Raw genomic sequence first — 26640 nt, 5'->3', positions numbered from 1 at the left:
CTAGAAGATTCTTGAATAACCTTATAACTGTGTTTTAGAATTCTATATCAGGTAGTTTGCTTTCTTCCATTTTTTTCATTAGTGACGTGTTTCATTGTCTATGCATTTTGGCTGTTTCCCTGTGTTTGTTTCTATGTATTGGGTAGAGCTGATATATATATATAAATTAGTGGCCCAGTGCATGGATTCGTTATTGGCAGTTGGCTGGCCTGCCTTCTGGTTGAATTCCTAGTCAAGGGGACGACTTGCATATTAGTTTTTTTATTATATTAATATAGGATATACACTGAGTGGCCAGATTATTATGCATTCAGAGATCATAATAACCTGGCCAATCAGTGTATATTACAAGCTATTTCCTTGAATAGAAGTGAAACACTTTGCAATATATATTGATAGAAGGAAGAGCAAAGGACATGAGATTAGTCACTGGGGAGCTTAATGAGGCAGCTCTCAGTGTGGACAACGTCTTGGGAGACCAGTAGGTTTGGTTCTACCCCAGTCTTTGCACCAAGTTACTGATACCTGAGCAGAAAGGCTCTATGGATTAGAAGTAGGCAGGACATATAGTGACTGTAAAGATGAAAAAGAAAAACAGCATATAGCTGGCACTGACCTTGAACTACACCTTCTATTGTGGATAAAATAGCTAAGAGGAAAGAATTTCATTAAGACCCTGACATGTCAAGTGCAATATCAATGGGCTACTTCCAAAGAGCTATGTCAAAGTAAATACCCTCTGTTCCTGGTGAGTTTGAAATGCACAAATTTTAGTGCATTCTAAAGAGGAGCTGAGCCATTCAGGGCCTCATATAAAATGCTTGAGAATCCCAAGTGACAAATCATACTAAACAACATGGAGGCATGCATGATATTTGCTTCTGCAAACTAAGCAAAGTTTTCTCAGAGATAACATCATGCCGGCTTCTAAGTAGTTTGCTTTGCCAAAATTGCTGCTTAGGTTCACCTTTCCTTTTGAAAGAGATAAGAGGTGAATGTTATAGTAGCTGCAACAAGGTAGAACTGCTGATCTATAGCAATGGGTATCTTGTAAAGGCAATTGCATTCAAAATGCTAACAATGGGGATTGGTTAGGTGAAAGAAAATAATAAAAACTATGAAACTAAAGGCAGATTCAAGGTCAGATGTTGAGAGCAGAAAGAAGAAGGATCTAAATAAGGAGGGAGAAAGACAGTGCTATCATCCAAAGCCCAATTATTTTACTGTAATAGATATAATCCAGACATCTTCCTACTCCATAGACTAAAGTAGTGCAAAAAGGTTAAATCTGGCTATTATAATTATAATGAAATTTGTCTGTCCTAGGATTTGTTTTTATATTACCTAGTAGTTATCTGATTTTTAGTCTAAAATACCACTTCAAAAAAAAGAGATAATCTTTGATGTTCAGAGCACCTCTCCACTTATAGCATGGTGCTAGACATAAAAGAGGTGCTCAAAAAATAGGTTGTCTTGTCAACATTAATACTGATTTTCTATTTTTGCTCTTTTTCCTCTTTTTCACAATTTCTCCATCTGCCTCTGCTCTGGTTACCACTTAGCGCTTTATGGGGATAGGAGATTTATGAACACAATACTAAATTTTTATAGATGTCCACTAGATAAAGATGTCGATGAAGATATAAAAAGAAGTACTAGATAACTCCAGAATAAAGATGGGGAGACTTAATGTCTTGGCACATATAAAAAGAAAAAGATTGAGAAGACAGAGAAGAGAGGGAGAAGGAGAGAGCTAGAGGAACTGAGGGAGAGGAAGGGAGATAGAAAGAGGAGGAGAGGGAAAGAGAGATAAGGAGAAAGGGCCTGGAGGGAGGAAGAGGAGAGAAGTCATGGAGAGGGTCAGAGATAAGAGAAGAGGGAATGGATGGGGAGGAGAAGGAAGAGAGAAAGGAAGAATCAGAAAATACATGAAGGGTGATGTGTGGATAATCCATAGTTACAAAATTTTAGAGTATACTTTCTCCTCAGAGACTTCACTATTATTAATCTTATATTATGTTTTACATTATTTATATTCATTTCTTCATCACAGCTCTTCAAGGCATATATTATTATCATCATCTTTGTACAAATAGGGAGACCAGAAACAGTCTATGTCTCCATCTTTGGTCACTTTACATTCACACTGTGATGAATACAATGAACTGGTCTTAATGTCAGGCATTACCTACTTCAGAATGAAGAACCACTGTTCTATTCCCTCTTAATCTCAAATATGTCTCTCTAGAGATAAAAATCTTTCAATAATTCTGAGCAGCCCCAATATAATATAGCCCATTCCTGCATTAAACCAAGAATACCACAATTGAATACTCATCCTTTAAAATACAATCAATATAGGATTATTCAGCAAAGGTATCCAAGGAAGTACAATTGTATCTTCTCACTCTACTCCAGCATGAAATCCCATTATAAGTAAAATGTGTATTCCAATAACTAAAACAGGGGTTACATTAGGCAGATTTCCTAGTAATTATTGGCAGCTGAGACACAGGAGAAAAATTAGTACATAAAATATAATGTGAACTTGGATATTATGATAATGTAAAAGTATCAACCAGTTTGGCTTTTACACTTTTATGGGGTTAATCTTTTTAAAAAAATATATTTTATTGATTTTTTACACAGAGGAAGAGAGAGGGATAGAGAGTTAGAAACATCTATGAGAGAGAATCATCGACCAGCTGCCTCTTGCACACCCCCTACTGGGGATGTGCCTGCAACCAAGGTAAAAGACCTTGACCAGAATCGAACCCAGGACCTTTCAGTCCACAGACCAACGCTCTATCCACTGAGCCAAACTGGTTTCAGCTATAGGGTTAATTTTTAAAACTATTTTCAAAATTGACCAGATATAGTTGGTATGTTTCTCATTACAATTGTCCACCCTTGCCAAGAAAGGTTTCCATTAAATGCAGGGGAAATTTGCTGGTTCTAGCATATTTTTCTTTCTGAGAAGATTAAGAGCTCTTCAATAGAAGTATAATTGAATGTGTAAACCTAGAATGGCTTGGGAGTAGTGTATCTGACATTGAAGATTTAGAGATGTCATAGTGGAGATAACTTGAATACTGAAGAGTAGAAATTCTGGTAGAGATAATTAATCTTCTTACAATAAAAACAGATTAAGCCAAAATAAAACACCAAAAGCCTTATAAAATCAGCCACCAGCTTTTCAGCATAAGTTAAATTTTCAGTAGGTATCATTGCCAATTAAACAGGCAGCATTGAAATTTAAGTTGTATTGTGATAAATAAAAATGAATTCTGTTATTAGTCTTATGATAGGAAAGCATGTCAGCAGAATACCATCTGGCCCCATTGGTCTATGAAAAGAGTCAGGCTATGAAAAATTGGGTTGGCCTCTCCATATAATGATTGATCATGATCACTTTCAGCAATCTGTTTCCAGAGAAAATACTGCTCACCAACTTTGAAGAAGGTATAAAAGACACCCTCCTAAAGTATTGGAGAAGGAGAGGAATAACTTTCAAGTTTACCAACTCCAAATTTCTCCTCATATCAGAGATTTAACACATATACCTTTCACCTACTCATATTAACACTCAATTGAGAACTCACACCAAGAAATTTTCTACGATGTCAAGGTTAATTTTCTGTTTGTTTGTTTGTTTGTTTGTTTGTTTTACACAATCCATGTTCTTAGATGACTTTTAAAAATTATCTCAAAGAAGTATTTGCACTTGTACCAAGCTATGGAGAAAAATTTCTTTTCCAAATCCCAGAATGAAATTTTCCTGAAGGAAGCTCAGAAGATCAACTACCACTTCTAGCAATCTCTACCACACACACTTCTATAAGATGAAGAGCTGTCATCTGTGAATCCATAGTCTCAGTGGCTGCTATGGAATATATATTCCATTTATATTTGGGCTTCAAATATTGCAGCAGTAAACCATTTAACCTATCCCCGATCCTTTATTAATATACCAGTCTGTACACTGGTATATAATATATTGAAATAGAGAAATGATAAAATATCAGAATGATCATATAGAAAGCATTGCCAATACTCCAGAGACCAAGTTCTTCTTTTCAGCTAAGTAAGATGCTTATTACAAAAACCTCAAAAACACAAAAACAAATTTGGGGCTAATACACATTTATAAGAATAAAAGTATTCATATGGTAGTCAACAGGACAGCAGGCTTCAAGATAGTGTGTGAGTGGACAGCAAAAGGAGAGTGCATGGACATGCAAGGAATATTTATATTTGTGAGTAAGGGACAGCTATAATCCACAGCACTGGAGGACCAAGGTGCCCTGGCCAGGCATCCTCTACTAGTGCAGAAGCATCTCTTGGAGTGGCTGGCTCTGCTGCATAAACCACACCATCTTGAAGGGGAGAGAAGCTATGATAGGCAGCCTGGCCTTACCTTCAAGAAGACCTCTGATACCTCCTGGGACCCTACAACTACAATGCCCAGGGACCGGCTGTCTTAGCTGCAACCCACAAACACTGAAACTCCAGTCTCCCTAGTTGTGGGCACCTAAAAAGTTTGTCCGGGGGGAGACAAAGTGTCACTGAGTACATGGATGGGTCCTGTGCCTCCTCACAGAGCAGATAGAAGAAACACCTGAAATGAATAACATCCACCCAGAATTTGCAAATTAAACACAGCTGGTGAGGGAATCCGTGGATGGAAAGATCAGAGATTGCCTAGAGAGAGTCAATGCAGAAGAGAGAGAGCTACATAATGATATACTCTGAGAGGAGCAAACATGAGGAGACAAAGAAACAGCCCCCATATAAAACAAAAGGAGGAATCACCAGAAAATGAAGTAAATGAAATGGGTGCAAGCATTATGTTAGAGAAATAATTCAGAGTGAGGGTCATAAGGATGTTGAAAAGGATGTTAGACAAATTCAACAATATGAGTAAGAGGAGAACCAAGATGGCATCAGAGATAAACAACAGTACTTGATGCTTCTCACAACCACATCAAAATTACAACTAAAAGATAAAACAACTATCAGCCAGAACCGTGGGAAAGCTGGCTGAGTGGAAGTTCTACAACTAGAAGTAAAGAAAAAAGCACATTGAGACTGGTAGGAGGAGTGGAGGTGCAGAACAGGCTGGCACCTGGGTGCAATGCTGTTTTAATTGGGAGGGAGATAAAAGTTCTGGCTTGCTCTGAACTCCAGTTCCCGGGTGAGACTTGGAGGAACCCAGACATATATGGGGGAAAATTGGACTTTCTGGAATCAGGTCAGAATGCAAGGGCAGCTTTCTTTCAGAGAAGGTGCTGGCATAGTCACTGTTCCTGTGCTAGGACCTCCCTGATGCAGGGCTGACTATCAGCCATTGCTGTTTGCTCTACCCTGGTAACTTTCTGAGACCCCACCCCACCCAATTTACAACCCCACCCAAACTGTAGGAAGCAGCTTTTTCATATGAATGACCTGTCCTTTCTCAGCCTAAAACCTGTCAAAGAGGCAATAGCTGGGTCAGGGAGCCCCAAAGCTTCCAAAAGAAGGCCCAAGACCTGTCAACAGCAGCTTTTATTGCTTCACAGCTAGGCCTCATTTGGGCACTTCCAAATTCAATACAAAAAGGAGGAATCTTCAGATCTCTTGGTAGCTCCTGCTGGGTGGCCCCAGACAGTGGCTGACTTTGTACCTCCTTGGAGATCCAAGAGCCAGTGTACCCAGTGGTCAGTGTGAGACCATACCATATTACAACTCTTCATATCCATAAGCAACACACCCAAGAGACAGACTCAATAAGCACCAAAGCCCCACTGAAGCAAGCCCTGTCCCATAAGGGTGTATCCTGCAGAGCATTTCTTCCATTATAGACACAGCTGGTCCTAACAGCCAATTGGCCTGGAGGTGAATTCATCCCAGTGATACCAATAGCAATCAAGGCTTAACTACAACAAGATTGTGGACCTGTCCGACAAAGGGGTGCACAAAGAGTGTCCACATCAGGTGATTGGGGAGGCTGAGCCACTGGGCCCTATAGGACACCTACTTCACAATGTCAATCTATCAACACAGGGAAGCAGCCAAAAGGCAGATTCAAAGAACATGTCACAAATGAAAATGAAAGAAAGCAAAATACTGGATATAGAATTCAAAACCACAGTTATAAGGTTACTCAAGAATCTTCTAGAAACCTCTGAGGAAATTAGTGAGACCTTCAGGGATCTTAATGATAATGCCAAAAAAAAAAAAAGGAAAAGGACCAGTCAGAAATTAAGCATACACTGACTGAAATAAAGAATAATATACAGAGATTAAACAGTAGACTAGAGGGCCCCAAGAATCAAGTCAAATATTTGAAATAGGAGGAAATAAAAAAACACTCAAGGAGAAGAGCAAAAAGAAAAACAGAATCCAAAAATATGAAGATAGTGAAGGAGCCTCTGAGCCTCAAGCATACCAATATCTGAATTATAGGTATGCCAGAAGAAGATAGAGAGCAAGATACTGAAAACCTATTTGAAAAAATAATGACTGAAAACTTTCCCTACCTGGTGAAAGAAAAACACTTACAAGTCCAGGAAGAACAAAGAACCCCAAAGAATAGGAATCCAAAGAGGATCACACCAAGACACATCATAATTAAAATGCCAAGTGCAAAAGACAAAGAGAGAATATTAAAAGCAGCAAGAGAAAAATAGTTAGTTACCTACAAGGGAGGACCAATATGAGTGTCAGCTGATTTCTTAACAGAAACTATTCAGGCCAGAAGGGAGAGGCAAGAAATATTCCAAGTTATGAATAGCAAGGATCTATTGATACAACCAAGATTACTCTACCCAGCAAAGCTATCATTTAAAATTGAAGTTCAGATAAAGAGCTTCACAGACAATAAAAAGCTAAAGGATTTCATCACCACCAAAGCAGTATTATATGAAATTCTGAAGGGTATTCTTTAAGAAGAGAAAGAAAAAGAAAAAGATCAAGTTAAAAAATTAAGAACAACAAAGTGACAACAAATACATATCTACCTATCAACAAATGAATCTAAAAATCAAATGAATAAAAAATATGATGAACCAAATAAACTGGTGATTTTAATAGAATCAGGGGCATAGAAAGGGAGTGGACTGACAATTCTCAGGGAAATGGGGTATGGGATGCAAAAAGAGATTAGACAAAAATCTTACACCTAAGGATAAGGATAGTGGTGGGGTGAGGGCATGGAGTGGACTGGGAACCAAGTGTAGGGGAGCTCTGGAAGGGGGGAGAGGAACATCCATAATAATTTGAACAATAAAATTAAAAAAACAATATGAGTAAGAAAAATGAAAAACAACCAAAAAGAAATGAAAAATGACATCACTACAATAAAAAAAAACATGATAGAAAGCATAAATATGTGAATGACCACATCAGTGAGGTAGAAGACAAGTTAGAAAAAAATACCCAAGCAGAGAAGCAACTGGAAAAAAAGAACAACTTAAAAAACAGAAGGAGAGTCTAAGGGAACTTTGGGACAACAAGATACAAAACAACATCTGCATAATAGGGGTGCCAGAAGGAGAGGAAATTTAGTAAGGAATAGAAAACCTGACTGAAGAATTAATGACAGAAAAGTTTTCTGATATTGGGAAGTAGAAAATACTCACACAAGTCCAAGAAGCTCAGAGAGTGACAAGATAAACCCAAAAAGACTGACACCAAGTCTTCTTTAATTATAATTAATCTGGCAAGCATCAACAATGAAGTAAGAATCGTAAAGGCTGCCAGAGAGAGACAGAGAGTTACCTACAATGGACCTTTCATCAGACTATCAATTGATTTCTGAACAGAAACACATCAGGCCAGAAGGGAATGGAATAAAATATATAAAATCATGCAAAGCAAGGGTCTGAATCCAAGAATACTGTACCCAGCAAGGCTATCAAACGAAGTTGAGGATTAAACCAGGAGCTTCACAGACAAAAAAAGGACTAAGGGAGTTTACTGCCACCAAAGAAAACTTTAAAATTGAAGAAAACTCTTATGAATATTTTTTATGGATCAAAAGTCTGTTGGACTGAAGCCACTATGATTTCCTGCATTTATTTATTCTTAATTTTCTCTCTGTTTTAAATTACCCTACTGGGGATTGTGCCTGAAACCAGGCCATGTGCCCTTGGTAAGAATGGAACCTGGTACCCCTCAGTCCACAGGTCCACACTCTATCCACTGGGCCAAACTGCCTAGGGCATGTTCTTTTTTTAGACAGACTGAAGCACAGAGAGCTTAAGGATTTGATCAAGATTAATCAACTAATTTGATGTCAAAGCCAAGAGAGTAACTTTATTGTCCCAATTTTCAGTTTAGCATCCAAAGGCATTGTTCTCTAGTGAGCCTTTTAGGATGTACAACTACAATAGGAAGACTTCAAGAGTGTGGCCAAAACTTAGCTATCACTATTTAAGTACCATAGATTCATTCACTTCAATTGCACTACTGTAAGGACTCCTACAACTTTGTGCCCTAATGTTCCACTTGCCCCCAATATTCTCCTTTCTTTTCCAATTATTATATGTCTCCATATAACAATTTCTCAGGAAATAAACATCCACTGAATGAATAAAGGAATATATGTAAGAAAGAATGAATAAACCAATGACTAGTCAAGGACAAGGAACATCAGTGGACACTAGTTAGAAGGACTCCTGCTCCCTGTCCACATGGTAATCAGACAAATAGTACATCTTTTCTCTCAGCATCCCAACCCTCTGACATACCCTTTATCATAATCAACCAAATTATTTTCTAAGATAGCTTTCCACTTCCCTTTCTCGCTTCTTCTCTGTCTCCATCTCCCCTTTACCTCTCACCTTCTCTCCTTCTTTCCCCTTCATTCTCTTTAAATTCTTTTATTTATGCCATATTTTTCTAATTCTGTGGGGTGATTTACACTAGAGTGTTATGTTTTTTTATAATACACATGCCAAGATTCCCTTCTATAGCCTTCAAAACACTAATGCTTTTCTAATTGGAAATTGAATCCTTTCCCCCATTAATACATTATACAGTATTTTAGGGATAGTCCATCTTTATTTTTCAATTAACATTAGTTTTAAATAATGGACCTATGTTTCCTTGCTATCCATTTAACCAGAAGTAGCTATAGTTCATAATCTATGAAAGCACTTAAAAGAAGCAGGAAAAAAAATGCTGAAAGGAAAGAAAAGAAAGCAGCAGGTGCATTACATATTTTAACATATCTTCCTTAACTAAATACTTTAGTAATATAATTAATCATCCCATTTGTTTTATTAAATTGGATTTTTAAATAGGAGAAATTTCTAACTGTAGGCACACCTATAGCCTTTGAGACGATACATACAGTATATAACAAGCTATATTTTCCTACTGCTATTTTTATGATCCTTTTGGTTTAAACATTTTAAAATTCAAAACTATAGCTCCCCTGTGTGTTTTAACTGCCACATATCATTTGATCATCTACAGCTATAAGATGTTTTTCCATTTTAAAGCACAATCAGCTCTTATTATAGGCAGTTTATTTCAAAGTAAATGAGAATTTAGATAGTATTAAAATTCATATTTTGGAAAGTAGCTTTAAGATAGTAAGGTATCTTGAAAAACATAATTTGCAAATTTTCACAATTGAGCAGGAACCTTTATGCTTAATTTAGAATGAATGCTCAGGCAGAGCTCTTCTTCCTCCAGGGCACCTCTTAGACTGCTGACACTCAGTGTACATTAAAAGCCATTTAATTAGTAATGCAGTGATGAAGTAAGTATAAAAACTAGCAATTAGGGGTAAGGAATATTTAAGATTTCTACCATGGCTGGTAAGAAATTTATATCCTCCATGAGGAGAAAACATAGCATTTTTTTAGTTGTTGTTTTTTTAAATAATATAAGAGTATGATAAAGGAAAGGGTCAAGACATCGTGTTTGATCAGAAAATAAAGCTGAATACAGTATCACACACCTGAAAATTTTATAGATACTTGCCCACTCCCTGTTCATATTATATACTTTTATTGGTTTTTCATTCTGTACAACACATTTACCTACCTCTAACTTGCAAATGTGGTCTACAGTCACATATCAATGAAATAAGGAAATTTTACTCAAGGATACTTTTAAATTTTCCCACTTCTCCGTCTCCTATCAAAGTGACAGATTTTACCTCTTTTAGCTATGGTATATTCTTTGTGGTGCACAGGCACAACACTAGAGGCACAAATACTCAGATAATGTGGTTTGCATTTTAGAAAAAAGCTACATTTCCACTCTATCATTCTGATCCAGACCTGGGTTCTGTCATCATTTCTAAATAGGAATATCAGTCCTTTAATTACTGTTTCAGGAACAAACTATAAAAATCTTTTTTTCTAAAATAAACTCTTTTCACCATACTACTAGCTACATAAGGCACTCAAAATGCAGAAACTCTTGAATATTCCTCATGCTATTTCCTTTGTCTACAAGGACATTCTATATTTGGTTGCATATTATTCACAAGTACAGTTCAAGTTTCATACCTTAATTAGATTTACCTTGGATATGCTTCTATCACCCTTTCAAGTTTCCCTTGTGCTGGTATGTACCAATATCACCCACGACATTGTAAACTACATTTCAACTCTGAATGCTGAGTTGCACAGTGCAAGACACAGGGCATCACTAAATAAGTGTGAAATAAATTACCATGTAAAAACTATGCCTCATTTCAATCTATTCTGCTAATCTATATTAGAAAGTCCTATCTATCTATCTATCTATCTATCTATCATCAATCATCTATCTATCTTCTTCTATCATCTATCATCTATCATCTATCATCTATCTCTCTTTACATGTTGAAAGATTTGGCACTGTCCATGGCTGTATAAAGCCTGTCCCTTGCCCTGGGATTGAGTAGAGATGGTCAACTGAACTTATTTTTTTTGCAAGTGACATAAAATAGAAACCAAGTGCATTAAATCAAAAGGGATTTTATTGAACTATGTAATAATAATAAAAAAAAGCTTCAGGTAATAGGTCTGTATTGATGGCTCTAGCAAATATCCAAGATCCCATGCTTCATTTCTTGACTCTAACCTCTGCATCCAATCTATTTCAAATTTGTCTGTCATGGCCACAAAATGGCCACAGCAACTACAGGACTTACATTCACACAACTCTCTGTCAATTGATAATAGCATGAACCTCTTTCCCAGAAGTGTCCATGAAGGCCTCATTGTATCTCTTTTACTATAGGTGAGTCATATGTCCATTGTTGAAGTAATAATTAATGCTTAAGGGAATGCAAAGCTCTAGTTGGCTTAGGTTGATCATGTGCCTACAATAAACATATGGACTGAGAAGGATAAACGGTAATCTCTAAAGAGTAAATAAAAGTATTACTTCCAAAAGAAAAATGAATCAATTCTGGGTGGCAAAATAAATAATGCCCAATCAATATACACAAATTAAAGTGACCTAAGAATTCAATAAAGAAAATGTGATTGCAAGTTGAAATAGCTGAATTAAAATAAACTATTACAAAATTATTGTGTGGATATGGGAAGGGGTAGGCACACACATTAAGTCATTTTCTTGATTGCTGAAAGACTGGAAAATTGCACCTCCTGTGGCACAATTAAGTGTTTTTATAATGCCTTCATAATAGATAGGTGAAAGACAGAGATTGGTCTCTCCAACTCAAAAGACTCCTAAAAAGTGTCCAATGAGTTTATTTACTTATATCAATGAAATTAACTTGATTTGTCTATTAAAATACACAAGGTTGCCCATTTTTCTATAGTCCAGAGGGTACAGTTTCCATATGACTTTAAAAAGAAAATTTAATATAGGATTTAAAGTAAATATACAAATCTAAATAGGATTTTATATTTTATAGACAAAGTAAGAATTATATTTCTATGTGCTTTAAACATGTGGAAATCATGGCAAAAATGGATTTTACAAACATGTCTGCTAAAGCCCAGATTACTTTTTACAAGGCAGGATCTAGCTAATAAATGACTTAACCAAAGAATAGATTATTTTATTTCTTAAACATAGTACTATCTTTAATATATGAGCTTTAGGTCTAAATAAAATAATTTTAATTGTTACAGACAACTATATTAAAGAATTTCTCTAAATGCCTTAGCAAAGAATGGAGGGAAGAAATTGAATGGAAATAAAGAAAGCAAACAAGGAAAACAACTGTGTTACTACCTTTATTTAATAAATTATATTTTGGACACATTAAAATAATCCTATATAATAAAGAGGAAATATGCAAATTGACCCTCACATCATAACACCATCACAGGATGGCAGCACAATCAGTGGGGCAGGGCAGTGGGAGCGGGGCCAGCATTTGCTTTGCACAATTTCTGCCGGGGTTTTCCTGGCACCTTATGTGCACTGTGGGGGCAGGGCCTGGCGAACACTGTGCAACCCACAGGCAAGGCATCAGGACAGCATTCCAGGACTTGGGGCTGTCCCACAGAGCATCGACCATGCAGGGAAGAACTCTGGGACTCGAGTCAGTCCCATGGCCGGGGGGGGGGGGGGGGGGGGGGGGGTGGGGAGGGGGGGGGGAGAAGGTATCCCGAGTCTTGCAAGACTTCGCATGATGGGAAGCTAGTAAGACATATAAATATAAATGAACAAATGTTATGGGAGCATTTGTAATTGGAACAGATAATGTGGTCATTGTGATTATCAATATGATCACATTCTTATCCAATAATCTGGCTCAAAATGCCATCAAAGCAACAGTGAAAACCTCATCCTGAAAGAATAACTAAAGTCCCTGGAAATATCTTAGGAAAAAGATATGTGAATACATCTGTAAAAAATTAAAAATTAAAAATAAATTGTGAGGAAACCAGAAACCCAAGAATGCCTGAGAATGTCTTTCTTGCCATGCTATCAGTCATCAGCTGTACGGTAATATTACCTGGGGCAAATGGGGAATTATTTTGGACTTAGGTTCCTGACCCTTCAAGGGTAAGAGCCCCTATGTGGTCTGATCCCTCGCCTAGCGTAGTCACCAATAATACCAAACACCTTGGTCATCCAGGAGGGGCAAGGAAGTATAATTACACAAAGGTCTCCACCTAACTTCCCTTATCTATGACACAAAATCAAACCAGTGCCCTTTATGTGTAAAATTAAAAAGGTTTCTGGTTTGTTTGGACACCAAAGGAAGGGACCATCACTACTTGCTCCTGGGAGAGGTGCAGAAAATGTAACTAAGACCCTGTCTATACAAAAAGAAATTGACAGCCAGTTTCAAATAGAATTGCCAAGGCCTAGAGCAAAGAATATCCTTACATTATATTATTCTACAATGACATAATTTTTCCCAGATTTGTGTTACCCTCATTTCCTATAATAGTACCTCACACCCTTGGGAATCAATAAAAAATCATATTTTTGGTGCATGGACACAAAGGTAACACATCTCTAGATATTTTAGAATTACAAAAGCATAATGTACAATTATCCCAAACAAACTTACCAACTAATTCTTTGCATGTCTGGCAGCAATATAAAAAGGACATGAAAGGGTTTAATTTCTTCCATTGTGTAGAGGGCCTCCTGAAAAGGCACCTGAGCATTCTATATTGGCTTCTCTTGCCCTTTTGGCCAAGAGTGACCCTCCTCTCATGGTCCAGTTGCCTACAGCTATTGCCTGAGCTTTCTGTTCATGCCAAAGTTGAAGCCTTGTGATGGCTGGTACCATGGATCTGTCTCTCACCCAGTGGGGTGAACTGGGCCTTCCCTGGAGAAGAAACCTGGGTTCCCCAAGATATTTGACCAGTGCTGGAGCCCCACCAGCAGGCGAGGGGATCCCAAGGCAGATACTGGGAGTGGAGGCCACAGGGGCATAAGCTACCAAGAAGACAGAAATGAACCTCACATCACCCTGCTTGGCCCTGGAGGATGGCTGGTTAGCCAGGAACAGGTAAGATTCCTCAGGAAAGGAACAACCTAAGACAGGCACAGTTGCAGAGGGGCCCATTAGGAGAGAACTTGGGGGTCAACAGAGGTGGATCACAGACCCGAACACCCACAACTTTACAGGGGCCTGAACTCTCACCCCTTTTGAGGGAGGTCTCCTGCACCCATGACTGCTTTGCTTCCCATGCCCAGCTCAAATCAGGATCCAGGTAATAGACAGAGACTTGGCCAACAGCAGCTGCCCTCTCCCTGCAACAAGACTTGTTTTAGTTGTCTTGTAAACATGGTGTGGGTAAGTGGGTTTTTAATATCTAAATCCAGCCTACCACCAGGAATGCTCAGAGCCTACTCAAGAAGGTAAATAATCCTTTCCACTAATATTTACAGGGTAAAATAAGATTGTTGTTAGAGTATTAAATTTGACAGTAAAATAGTAGTCAAGTTTTTAGGCTAATTTAAATTTGCTAATTGAAATAAATGAATATTCTTAAGAATTAATTGTGCTGGACAAAACCGGTTTGGCTCAATGGTAGAGCTTTGGTCTGCAGACTGAAAGGTCCCAGGTTCAATACCGGTCAAGGGCATGTACCTTGGTTGCGGGCACATCCCCGGTAGGGGGTGTGCAAGAGGCAGCTGGTCAATGTTTCTCTCTCATCGATGTTTCTAGTTCAACCTCTCTCTCCCTTCCTCTCTGTAAAAAATCAATAAAAATATATTTTAAAAAATTAAAAAAATTAATTGTACTGGACAAAAAGCTGTTCCTACAGTGTTAACTAAAATTTTTATTTGTAGTTCACTTCATCTTATGGTAAAATTGCATAACATGTAATGAACATAAAGCAATCATATTTTAGGGCAAAAAATTAAAATTTAAAAACTATCAAGACTGCATTATACAATCTCCAAAAGTCTCCTAATATTTAAATCAAAAAAGGGGGAATAAAAGAAGACTATCATGTAAAGAAAAATATTCTGTAAGTAAATTACATCTAGAACATTTTTACTTTATAAAATTAACTTTCATTTTTAATGCTAACAACAAGACACCCATGTAAAATATACATGGTGTCAAAACAAGCCAAAGGAATATCATTTGGGCAAAAAACGAAAAAGGATCACAAGTCAAATTTACAGAAAAGATCCCCTCATTAACTTTTGGTCGAGAATATGTTTGTATATTTTCAGAAAACAACTCCAAGACCATTTGGATTCCCGCAACAGAGGAATTGACAGGACTACTCCAGCCATGAACACAGAAGAGATACAACCCAGGGATGGAAGACACTGATGACATCTTGCCATACTAGCAGTCAGCAGCTGTGTGTCACTGCAGGTTGCTCAGGACCAAACCAGAGAGGGTTGGACCTGCATTACCACCATTTGCCCACCATCCAGAACTGAAATATCATTGCTGACATGTACACATAAGGAACTGTTTGACATTGAAATTGGGACTCAAAAGAACTGTTGGCCTAGAATGAAACTCACTATACACTGATTCATATGCCTCTTAGCATAACCATTATTGCTTGTCTCATTTTTTGTTCTTATAAGTGTATTTCTGGTAGCACATGATCTCAGTCATCTAGGAGAAATGATGAACAACATAGACTGATGAACAAGAACAGACCTTGATATAAGGAAGCATCTATCAGACTGTTGAACCTCAGAAGGAAGGTAGGGGAGGGTGGTGATAAGGGGGAGAGAGCAACCAAAGGACTTGTGTGCATGCATATGAGCCTAACCAGTGGTCACAGACAACAGGGTGGTGGGGGCATGCATGGGGAGGGGTTTGAAATGGGAATGCGGGGATGAGGACAAATATGTGATACCTTAATCAATTAAGAAATTTAAAAAAATAAATAAAATGACACTTGAAACTGCACTTTAGTCAGTGCATGTCTCCCATATTACATATAGAAAGCTGAGGTCCAGATCACTTAAGAGACAAGCAAAGTATAACTATTACATTAGTGGTATTCAAAAAAGGTGTATGTACTCTGTGGTTATAAAAGATATCCATGAGGTGAAGGAAAAAATATGAAATGGTAATAGTATTTTTTTGTGTTTCATCTTACCTAATAATAGATAAATATGTAAATTGACCATACTTTCACTACGCCTACTGCCAATCAAAGTGAGTATGCAAATTAACCCAATAAAGATGACGGTTAATTTGTATACATAGGCGCCACCAGCCTGGCTCCCAGGAATATCCTGGGCACCCAGATCACTGTGAGGTAGGCCCTGCACGGGCCCTCAGCAGCCTGGGAAGGGCCTAAGCCAGGGGACCCCTGCACAGGGCTCAGCCTGTGACTGGCCGAGGGGGAGCTGGGGCGGAGCCAACCATTGGAGGGAGCTGGTGGACCCCTGCCATCGGAGAGAGCTGGGGGGGTCCCTGCCCAGGCCCTGAGGCTTTAGGCCTGGGCAGGGGTAGAGCCAGAGATCTGTGTGTACTACAGAGGAAACACCTTTTCTGACTGCTCATTGGCTAAACTCCCTGTATGCCACTAGTAATATTCTTAGCAACTGTGGTAAATAAGAATCCAAAAAGGTGATCTAGGGTTTTTCCACCACACTCCTGGAGAAAAAAACGAAGGTACACTGCTGGAGGGCTAAGAAATGTTATATCCTGCCCTAGCTAGTTTGACTCAGTGGAGAATGCCTCAGCCTGCCAACTGCAGGGTCAGGGTTTGATTCTGATGAAGGGCATGTACCTAGTTGCAGGCTCCTCCCTGGCTGGGGCACAGGTCAGGCTCATGCAAGAGGCAACCAATCAAGATGTTCCTCTCACTTTGATGTTTCTCTCTGTCTTTCCCTTTCTCTTTCACATTCTCTAAAAATCAATGGAAACATATCCTCAGGTGTGGATAAAAAAAGAAAGAAAGGTCATATCCTATGAAAGACATTTTTAAAATGCCTAAAGAAAGTTGTAATTTTTTCATGGTGAAGGGACTGGAGTCCGTGTTAATGAAACACCTTAGTGGCTGCAGTGACTGACAGTGGCTGCAGCAGCAGGGTGATAGGGCTGGTGCCTTCCCCTGATCAGCCTGGTCGCCTCCCACAAAGGGAGGCCAGACTGTGACGTAGGCCTGCTGCCCACCCCCCCTGAGAGCGGGCCTAAGTGATCAGTAGAACATCCCCTGAGGGCTCCCAGTATGTGAGAGAGGGCAGGCTGGGCTAAGGGACTCCCCACCAGTGCACAAATTTTGTGCACCAGGCCCCTAGTTATGCATTTAATAAGCTTATAGAAGCATTTGCACTCAAAACTTTTTTTTAAATCATTACATCTAGTCAGAATCATCTGTACACTACTATCTTAAAACTATAACCCAGACCTGAACCAGACGTTCCCTTATTTCCCACCCTTCTGATCCCTTCCCCAATTCACCCATATATGCTACTGAGTATGTACAGCTCTGCCAGTCAACTCAAGACACACTTGTTCTCAGCTGGGGCCTGGAAATCAAAATTATTAAACCAGGATTTTTAAATTCTTATTTCTTTATCATCCCATTTCAAAATATCATCATTCTTTTCTGAACCACACAGATTAAAAAGAAGAAAGAAATCCAATTATTAAAGTAATACTGATTTTTTGCTGAGAATAGGAAATGAAATAATAATTTTAATAAAATATAAACAAAAAATACTTCTCACACCTTATCTAATACAAAATACAGAATCACCTTTGAGAAATTTTTGAAAGAGATATGTAGTCAGTATCTGACATGCTAATTGAGTTATTAGTCCTCAAAGGCTTATGAAAAGTGAATCAATTTTCACATACATTTTATTCTAAGGCCTATAATCTGATTAACACTAGGGCCACCTCCCACTGGGCTTCTGCAGAACACCCCTGGAACTGACACTCTGCTAGAGGGGAGATATGGTTGGTAAATAGAAGGGTGTGTGGGGAATAAATCCACACGGATTGCAACTTGAATTTAAAAGTTAAACTTAGGAGAGTTTCTTGGGGATTAAGCACTTTCAAGACATGGTAGGAAGGAGCATGTATCATGGAACTAAGCTTTAAAAAGCCCAAAATATACATGAACCTCTACAGAACATTTTCCTTGGAATTTATAGTGCAGGACAATTTTTCAATGAGTTGTTTGGACACTTCAGAAGTCTACATTCCCTTGGATACTGATCAAAATAGGTGAGTTTGTTGTATTTCTCTCAATAATAGAATACAGCATAGCATAATTGATAAGGCACAGGTTGTAGTGTCAGACTCTCTCGCTTTGAATCATGACTCTGACATTTACAACTTGTATGACCTTAAGCAAATCACTAAAGTTTTCTAGACCTCAGTTTCCCTATCCACAAAAGTGGAGATCATAATAGAACTTAAATAATAGTGCTGCTGTGGTAATTAAGTGATACTATGAATAGTACCTGGCAAAGAGCAAATGTTTAATAAACTATAGTTGCTATGGTGAGGATGATCAAAGATTATGAGTGTTACTTTAAGCTTCTTAGAATTTAAGTTGCTATCTATAATATAGGATGATCACCCTAGCTGGTTTGGCTCAGTGGATAGAATGTTGACCCATGGACTAAAGGGTCCCGGGTTTGATTCCAGTCAAAAGCACATGCCTGGATTGTGGGCTTTATCCCCAGTAGGGGGTGTGCACAAGGCAGTCAATTAATGATTCTCATCATTGATGTCTCTATCTCTCTCTCCCTGTCTGAAATCAATAAAAATATATTTTAAAAACAAATAAAATAAAATATAGGATGACCAAGGGCAATCATTCTTTTGAGTTATTCTTTAGTTAGCATTTCCTTGTCACTCACTAAGTATAACATGAAGGGACCTGTAAAAAGAGTTATATCAAACTAGTCTCCAGCTTTCAAAAAATTACTAGCTTTATGATTTTTATATTATGAACCATTTTTTAAAATTTTTATTTATAAATAAATTCATACTTAAAAATAAGCAAAATCACAAAATAAAAATAATAAAAGGGATACCTGGATACCCTTTACTCAGATTTATCTATTGTTAAAATTTTACCCCTTTTGTTTTGTGTTTGTATGCTTTCTCTCAATAGATAAATTGGTAGATATTAATATATATATATACATATGTAGTTTAATATTTTGATCCATTCAAGGTAAGTCATATGCACCATGGTAATAAAAATATGTACTATACTTTTATCTAATATATGCTTCTTTATTACTCACCAATGGTTGTGAAATGCAGCACTTTCACTTTATGTTTCACAGTACTGACTGAACTTGGAATAGTCAATGGTATATGGAACAACTTACTATCAAAAAAGTAAGACAATCTTGCCCAACTATCAATTTACAAATGAGATGTATAGATTAGTGAGGAGATCTGTGTTCTATGTGATAAAATATGGTAATTATATTGAGTCCAAGGAGCAGTAATATCATGACAACTCTTCTGGTTAGAACAGCGATACAATTGCCATGGGGCCTCCTGGGATTTTTGTTGGTATCAAAAGCTGTCTTTGCTTCTTGGCCTTGACACTGGAGTCAGCATTTTGAATTTCAGGTGCCTTCTCATCATACAGTTTTTAAACTTTTGTACCTGTTATCTTGAAATGGAATGAACCTGTCACCTTGAAATGGTATGGTAACAGATAAACAGAAAGATTCCCAGCACAAATAGGAAAAGGATATGAGTTCCATAATGCAGGTAATAAACACAATTTACTGCACACAAATGGCAAAAACATAGAGCAAGAAGCTATTACAGTCAGTGATATGTTTCCTTGATTTTCAAGTCCCCGGAAGGTACCTTATAGTCATTGATACTGATTGGGATAAGTAACAATGTAGTTCTTAATATAAGACATCCTTTTCTGTTTTCAGTACTATCTTGGCTCTTTTTAACCATACTCCAGACTCTGGCTACTTCTCTACCTGCCTACCCATAAGGCTGCAAATAACTGAAAACAACTTCTCACAAACCTGCATGCTTCCTACAAGGTTAAATAAAAGATCTAGTTTTTCATAAATACCTCCTACCCAGCAGGCCTAGATTTGAGGCCTCCTTAAAGTCTATATCTGATCATGGTTTTTCACAGTTTGAGCAAAGAAATTCTTTCTTCAACCAACAACTCAAACTGAAATCCAATAAATAAGAGAGCTAAAAGTGGAGGCACTGTGGTTGAAAAAGATTGAGAAGCCCAGAGTCTTTGGCCACCTATTTTGAACCCCCTACCTCCCAATCTTGGTTACTCCAGTGCAGGTTGACGGTCAAGAGCATAGACTCTGCAGGCAGACTACCTAGATTTGAATCTTAACTTTAGCATTTCCTAGGACAGTGGTCGGCAAACCACAGCTTTCCAGCCATATGCAGCTCTTTGGCCCCTTGATTGTGGCTCTTCCACAAAATACCACGTGTGGATGCATACATACAGTGTGACTGAAACTTCATGGCCCATGCACAGAAATCGGTTTTCAGCCTGTGCAAGTTTATTTTGAAGAAGTGGCTTTAGAAGAAGTGGAGGTGTCGGTCAATAGGTCAGGCAAGAGGAGACGTGTGCAGGTGGGCTATGGGATAACCAGAGTGGGGGAGGCACGTGTGATTCATGCAGGAGTTGAGTGAGCCAGTCAGTCAGCAGTCTCATTGTGCAGTGGTTAATGCTAGTCGCATTCACAAATAGTGCACAGGTGACAAAAGTACCAAAAGTACCTACTCAAAGCATAAAGTTACCTGTATTTTTCCAACCAGCTGCAAATCCTACTGGTATTTTTATCATCAATTTAAGAATTGTAATTATATTGTGTTGGTGGCTTTATTATTATAAAATGAAACTTTTTTTAGGTGCCCTGTTTTACATGGCTACAAAGAATAAGCAAAGAAAAATGGAAGATGAAAACCGGGAATTTAAAGTTGAATGGACCGAGACTTTCACTTTCATTCAAAACTTAAATGGCCTTCAGACCTGTCTTATTTGTCAGGAAAAATTGGCGCATAACAAGAAATCAAATTTGGAGAGACCCTTTACAACTAAATACGTATCATTTAGTACTAAATATCCTGTGGGTGATGCAAGGAAGAAAGCAGTTGAGAAACTTCAGAAGAGTCAAGAAAAAAATGGTTCTGTATTTAATTACTGGATGCAATCTTCTAACAATGTTAATATTGCAAGTTTTAAGGTTAGTCGAGAGATTGCTAAGAGAGAAAAACCATACAGACTGTGAATACATAAAAAGTTGTTTTATAAATGCATCCAAAGAGCTATTTTGGGATTTTAAGAACAAAGCAGATATTCTAAAAGAAAAAAATAAATAAATAAATAAATAAATAAATAATTAATTAATTAAATTAAAGTGTTACTATTGTCTGCTAAAGCAATGAAAGATAGAACAGTCAAAAATGTCTTCAAATGTAACTGACCAGCAAGTCTAAGATCTTAAATTGGTTTCAGCTTTATCAATAACAGTTGGCGAGTCTTGTGACATAAATGATACAGTGCAAGTTTCACTTTTTGTACAATTTATTTCATCTACAGGTCCTAAAGAAGAACTTTTAGGATTATTGCCACTCAAAGGTCAAACGCGTGGAGAGGAAATAGCAAATTAGTGCATTGAAAAACATCATATTCCACTTGACAAAACTGTCTCAATTTCAACAGAAAAGTATGACTGGCGTAAGAAATGGGTTTGTTGCTATTTTGAAAGAAAAAAATTAATCATGAGATACTTACCATTGCACCATTCATCAAGAAGTGCTTTGTGAGCAGACATTTCCAAAAAAAATTGCAAAGTTATGGAATTGGTGATTAACATTATCAATTCCATTAAAGCTAAAACTCTTAATCATTGCCAATTTAAAGAATTTTTAGTTGAAATGAGAGTGAGTTCGCAGATCTTCTACTGCATATCAAGAGGAAACGTTTTAAAATGTTTCACTTCCATATTAACAGAAATTAATGCATGTCTCCTTTAGAATAAGGTGACCAGATGTTCTGCTTTTGGCCTGACAGTCCCGACTTTTAACAATTTGTCCCACGAAAAATCGGGACTATTTAAAACGCCACAGGCCGCGGGACAAATTGTTAAATCTTGGGACTGTCCTGCCAAAAGCGGGAGATCTGGTCACCTTACTTTAGAAGGGTGTTCACTATCCAGAACTAACGAACGATCAGTGAATCCAAAAATTTTATTTTATGATAGACTTTAGGTCTCATCTAAATCAGCTTAGTCATAAACTATAGGGGAAAGGAAACAATTTTTTTGATGTTAGAAGTTACTTAATTCGAAAACAAATTATCTCTTTTTGCTCAAGATTTTTAATGAGAAACTTCGATTCACTTTCCAAGTCTGTTGAAACATTGCCAAGAAAATAATTCTGATATTGACATTTTCTATTTCAAAACAACACTTTTAAAGATGAGGGAAGCTTTTCTTAACAGGTTTCAGGAATTCAGAAACAGCAAAGTTTTTTTTGTTTTGTTTTGTTTTTTGTTTTTTGTGTTTTTTTTTTAAAAAAAAAACTCTTTATGCTATTGTAACAGAATTAAACTTTTCTTCCTTTAATACTGACATTGGCAACTTTGAAATGCAATTCTGGATTTAAAAAACAAAGAATTGTGGAGTTTAAAATTTGAACGTCTTTGTGATGATATAGAAATATTGGAGAAAAACAAATGTGAACTTAGTTCACCGCACAAGTGGTCTGCTTTGATAGACCTGGAGAAGGAAGATATGTTGATTTTTAACACCTGGAATAGTATTCCTGACTCATACAACCAACTGAAAAAAACTAGCCTTAGCTGTTCTTTCCTTATTCGAATCTACATATTTATGCAAGCAATCATTTTCAAGGATGAACCTTATCAAGAGTAATGAGAACCTGGAATCATGCCTAAAACTAAAAACAACATACAAACCTGACTTACCCAAATTTTCCAAGTAGATGCAAGGCCATTGTTCACATAAGTGTCAGTCATTATCATTATTTAATTTTATGGATATTGTAAGGTAAATTGTAAGGAATTTAATTTTATCAATAAAAATGTCGTTATTAAGTATGATATCAAGTTTAATTCAACATACCTATAGTTTAACTGAGACTTAAAACTTTAAGTAAAGTTAATTTTAGGTAATGTGCAGTGAAAGAAGATGTAGTGTGGAGGATTGAGAAAGATAAGTTGAGATGGTTTGGAAATTTAGAGAGGATGAACAAAATGGGATAGACAAAACAAGTATACAAGACGAGTGTGGATGTGAGAGTTGGAAGGAGTTGGAAGAGACCTCAGCAAATGTTCCTCAATCAAATTGAGGACATTTTTAGCAAAGGCCAGCTTAGGAGTACTCTAATTAAATTAATAACAATGGGAGGAGGTAAGATGGCGGAAGAATAGATGGGCGGATTCTGAGCCCTCTCATGAAACAGAAAGAGAGAGCAACTGAGGGTCTTGTGCTGTGAGTGTTTATTAGCAAGCTGGGAGACAGTGAACACCAGAAGAAACTGCTGGGGGGCTGCTGACAGAGGTACCCCTCACAGGGAAGCACCCACGCGGGCTAGGTCCCAGACCAGAGCTACCTACCTGCTTGGACGGGGAAACCTCGCCATCTTGAGAGGAAGATAGGATCCTGTCAGAGGCCTGAATATCCACAGCCACAGCGACCACCAAGCATCTGTGACCCCCAGAACGAGGATCCCAGGTGGCATGACCACCTGGCCTCACAGGAGTGCGAAACTGCTCAGCGAAAAGGTCAGATTTTGCGGGGAGAGGGTGGAGAGCATTCACGGCGAAAACAAAAAGCCTGCATGCACAGAGCATGTGGAAGCTGGAGGACAAGGGCGGTGATTACAAGTAGAAGCCCCAGCTGTTGGGTGGTTGTCACCCGTGAAAAGTGGACCCAGCTCCTAACAGGGGAGATATCTAAAGAGCAACACATTTGGATCTGGCTCGGAGGGAGATCGGAGAGTTGCAGGAGATTGCAGTTGCTGGGACCTGCCCCCTCCCCCCCTCTGTAGTTCCTGCTTCAGAGAGGACAGAAAAAAAAAAGAAAGAAAAAAGAAAAGAAAAAAAAAAAAGCTGGAGGGGCTCTAGAGTCTGGGAAGTCAACCTAGAAACACTGCCCCCAGAGGCTAATTCACAAATTGACTCTAGTGTAATAAAAACAAAGCAAAACCTGCCTAAAAATCAGGACTGGATCATAACAATAGAGGAAGCGAATAACCTTCATTACTACAAATTTTATTTTAATTTTTTTTAATTTTATTATTAGTTTTTAAATTTTTGTTTTTTATTTTTGTTTTCATTATTTGCAACGTTTACTCAAGAAAATATTTTTTTTTCTTTTTCCTCACTTGATTTTATCTTTATAATTATTACATTGTATATGTAATCAACATTATTACTACTACTAATTTACATTTTTCATCTATTTTCTTTTTTTATTTTTATTATTTTTATTTCATTTGATCATATATATATATATATATATATATATATTTTATTTTTATTTTTTTATTTCAGGATTACTGTTCCACAGTCTTTATCTATCTTTCCCTCTCCAACGCTTTATTCTATCTCAACCCTACCTTTATGCCTTCACCCTCTTTCCGAACTTCTTCTTTGGTACCCCGTTTATCTTAACTCTTTCCTGTTCTAGATTTTCCCCATTCCTTCTGTCTACCCCCTCCTAAAATTTCACCCTACTTGTATATATCTAATTTCCAACCACCTGCTCCAAACCCATTCACACCGCCCTCGCAGTTGTCCTAAAAACAAAACAAAACAACAACAAAAAACCAGTCTTTCTCTCTAACTCTTTGAAGTTGTATGTTGAATGTTAACTATACTGAAGTTGTATGCTTTTTTTTATAAGATTGATTTGCCTATTCTTTTTGTTTGATTGTATGTTTTTGTTAGCTGGGTTCTAGTCACCCTTATTGGTGGTTATTAATATCGCAAACACATTTCTATTCAGTGCCTTGTGTGTTGTACCTGGTTGTGTTGTATTTTGTGCCTTTAAATCAAAGCAGGAGAGAGAGAACTACACAACAAGACATCCTAGATCAGGGGTCCTCAAACTTTTTAAAGTGGGGGCCAACTCACGGTCCCTCAGAGAGCTGGAGGGCCGGACTATATGAACTACTAATTCCTACTGTAACACCTCGGCTGCGCTCACTGCCCAAAAAACCTGGTGGGCCAGATCAGACTCCTCTGCGGGCCGCATGTGGCCCACGGGCCGTAGTTTGAAGACACCTGTCTAGATCATGGGGAGACCAAAAAACACCCTGCATATGAAAGAAAAGCAGGCATCACCAGAAAAGGAAGTAAACGAGATACAGGCAACCAACCTACCAGAGCAAGAATTCAGAGTAATGATCATAAGATGGCTAAAAAGAATGGAAGACAAATTTGACAATATGAGTAAGAACCAAGAGGAAATGAAGAAAAACCAAGAAGAAATGAAAAATGACATTGCTACTGTAAAGAACTCAATAGAAAGCATCAAGAGTAGATTAGAAAAAGCAGAGGACCGCATCAGTGAGCTAGAAGACAAGATGGAAAAAAATACCCAATTAGAACAGCTTCTGGAGAAAAAAATTAAAAAACAGGAAGAAAGTCTAAGGGAAGACTTGGGACAATAGAAAACAAAACAATATTTGAATAATAGGGGTTCCAGAAGGAAAGGGAATGGAGGAAGACATGGAAAACGTATTTCAAGAAATAATGACAGAAACCTTTCCTGAGATAGAGAAGAAAAGACCCACACAAATCCAAGATGCTCACAGAGTCCCAAGCAAAATGAACCCGAGAAAACCGACCCCTAGGCACATTATAATTAAGCTGGCAAACACCAAAGACAAAAAAAAAGAATTTTAAAGCAGCCAGAGAGAGACAGAAAGTTACATATAAAGGAACCCCCATCAGACTTGCAACTGATTTCTCCACAGAAACTTATCAGGCCGGAAGGGAATGGGATGAAATATACAAAGTCATGCAAAGGAAGGGTCTGAATCCAAGAATACTGTACCCAGCAAGGCTATCAATCAAAACTAAAGGTGAAATCAGGAGCTTCACAGACAAAAACAGACTAAGGGAATTTATCTCCACCAAACTAGCAATGCAAGAAATGCTAAATGGTCTGCTGTAAAATTAAAGAAATAAAAGCAAAGAAGGAACACAGGGGTATAGAATAAAAATGGCATCAAATAAGTATCCATCAATAATAACTTTAAATGTAAATGGACTAAATGCTCTAATCAAAAGACATAGGGTGTCAGATTGGATAAGAAAACAAGACCCATATATCTGTTGTCTACAAGAAACCCACCTCAGAAAAAAAGATTCACACAGACTGAGGGTGAAGGGATGGAAAAAGCTTTTCCAGGCAAATGGAAATGAAAAAAAAAGCTGGGGTAGCAATACTTATATCTGACAAATTGGATCTCAGAGTGAAGGACATAACAAGAGATAATGAAGGCCACTTCATAATACTAAAGGGAGCAATCCAACAAGAAGAAATAACCCTGGTAAATATATATGCACCCAATACGGAAGCACCCCCAATATATAAAAAAAAACTGCTGGAGGACATTAAGGGAGAGATTAATAGCAATACAATCATAGTAGGAGATTTTAATACCCCACTGTCACCCTTTGACAAATCATCTAAACAAAAAATCAGCAAAGAAATATCAATCCTAAATGACTCGCTAGACCAGATGGAATTAATCGACATCTTCAGAACATTCCACCC

General features: G+C 37.7%; 1 protein-coding gene and 1 long non-coding RNA gene across 2 annotated transcripts in view; one reads left to right on the top strand and one right to left on the bottom strand.

The window, feature by feature from the left end:
* Positions 1-26640, bottom strand: part of IL1RAPL2 (interleukin 1 receptor accessory protein like 2) — a 1438686-nt gene that overhangs the window by 1247697 nt on the left and 164349 nt on the right. The window lies entirely within an intron of this gene.
* LOC118731912 lies at positions 20655-23194 on the top strand. The gene is made up of 3 exons (XR_004992003.2): positions 20655-20737; positions 23075-23077; positions 23125-23194. It is a non-coding gene; the product is annotated as an uncharacterized LOC118731912 (long non-coding RNA).

This window comes from Pipistrellus kuhlii, unplaced genomic scaffold (genome assembly GCF_014108245.1).
Source record: "Pipistrellus kuhlii isolate mPipKuh1 unplaced genomic scaffold, mPipKuh1.p scaffold_m20_p_33, whole genome shotgun sequence".
Classification (NCBI taxonomy): Eukaryota; Metazoa; Chordata; class Mammalia; order Chiroptera; family Vespertilionidae; genus Pipistrellus; species Pipistrellus kuhlii.
Note: the sequence above shows the minus strand (reverse complement) of the source record. Positions and strands in the feature narration are given on the sequence as shown.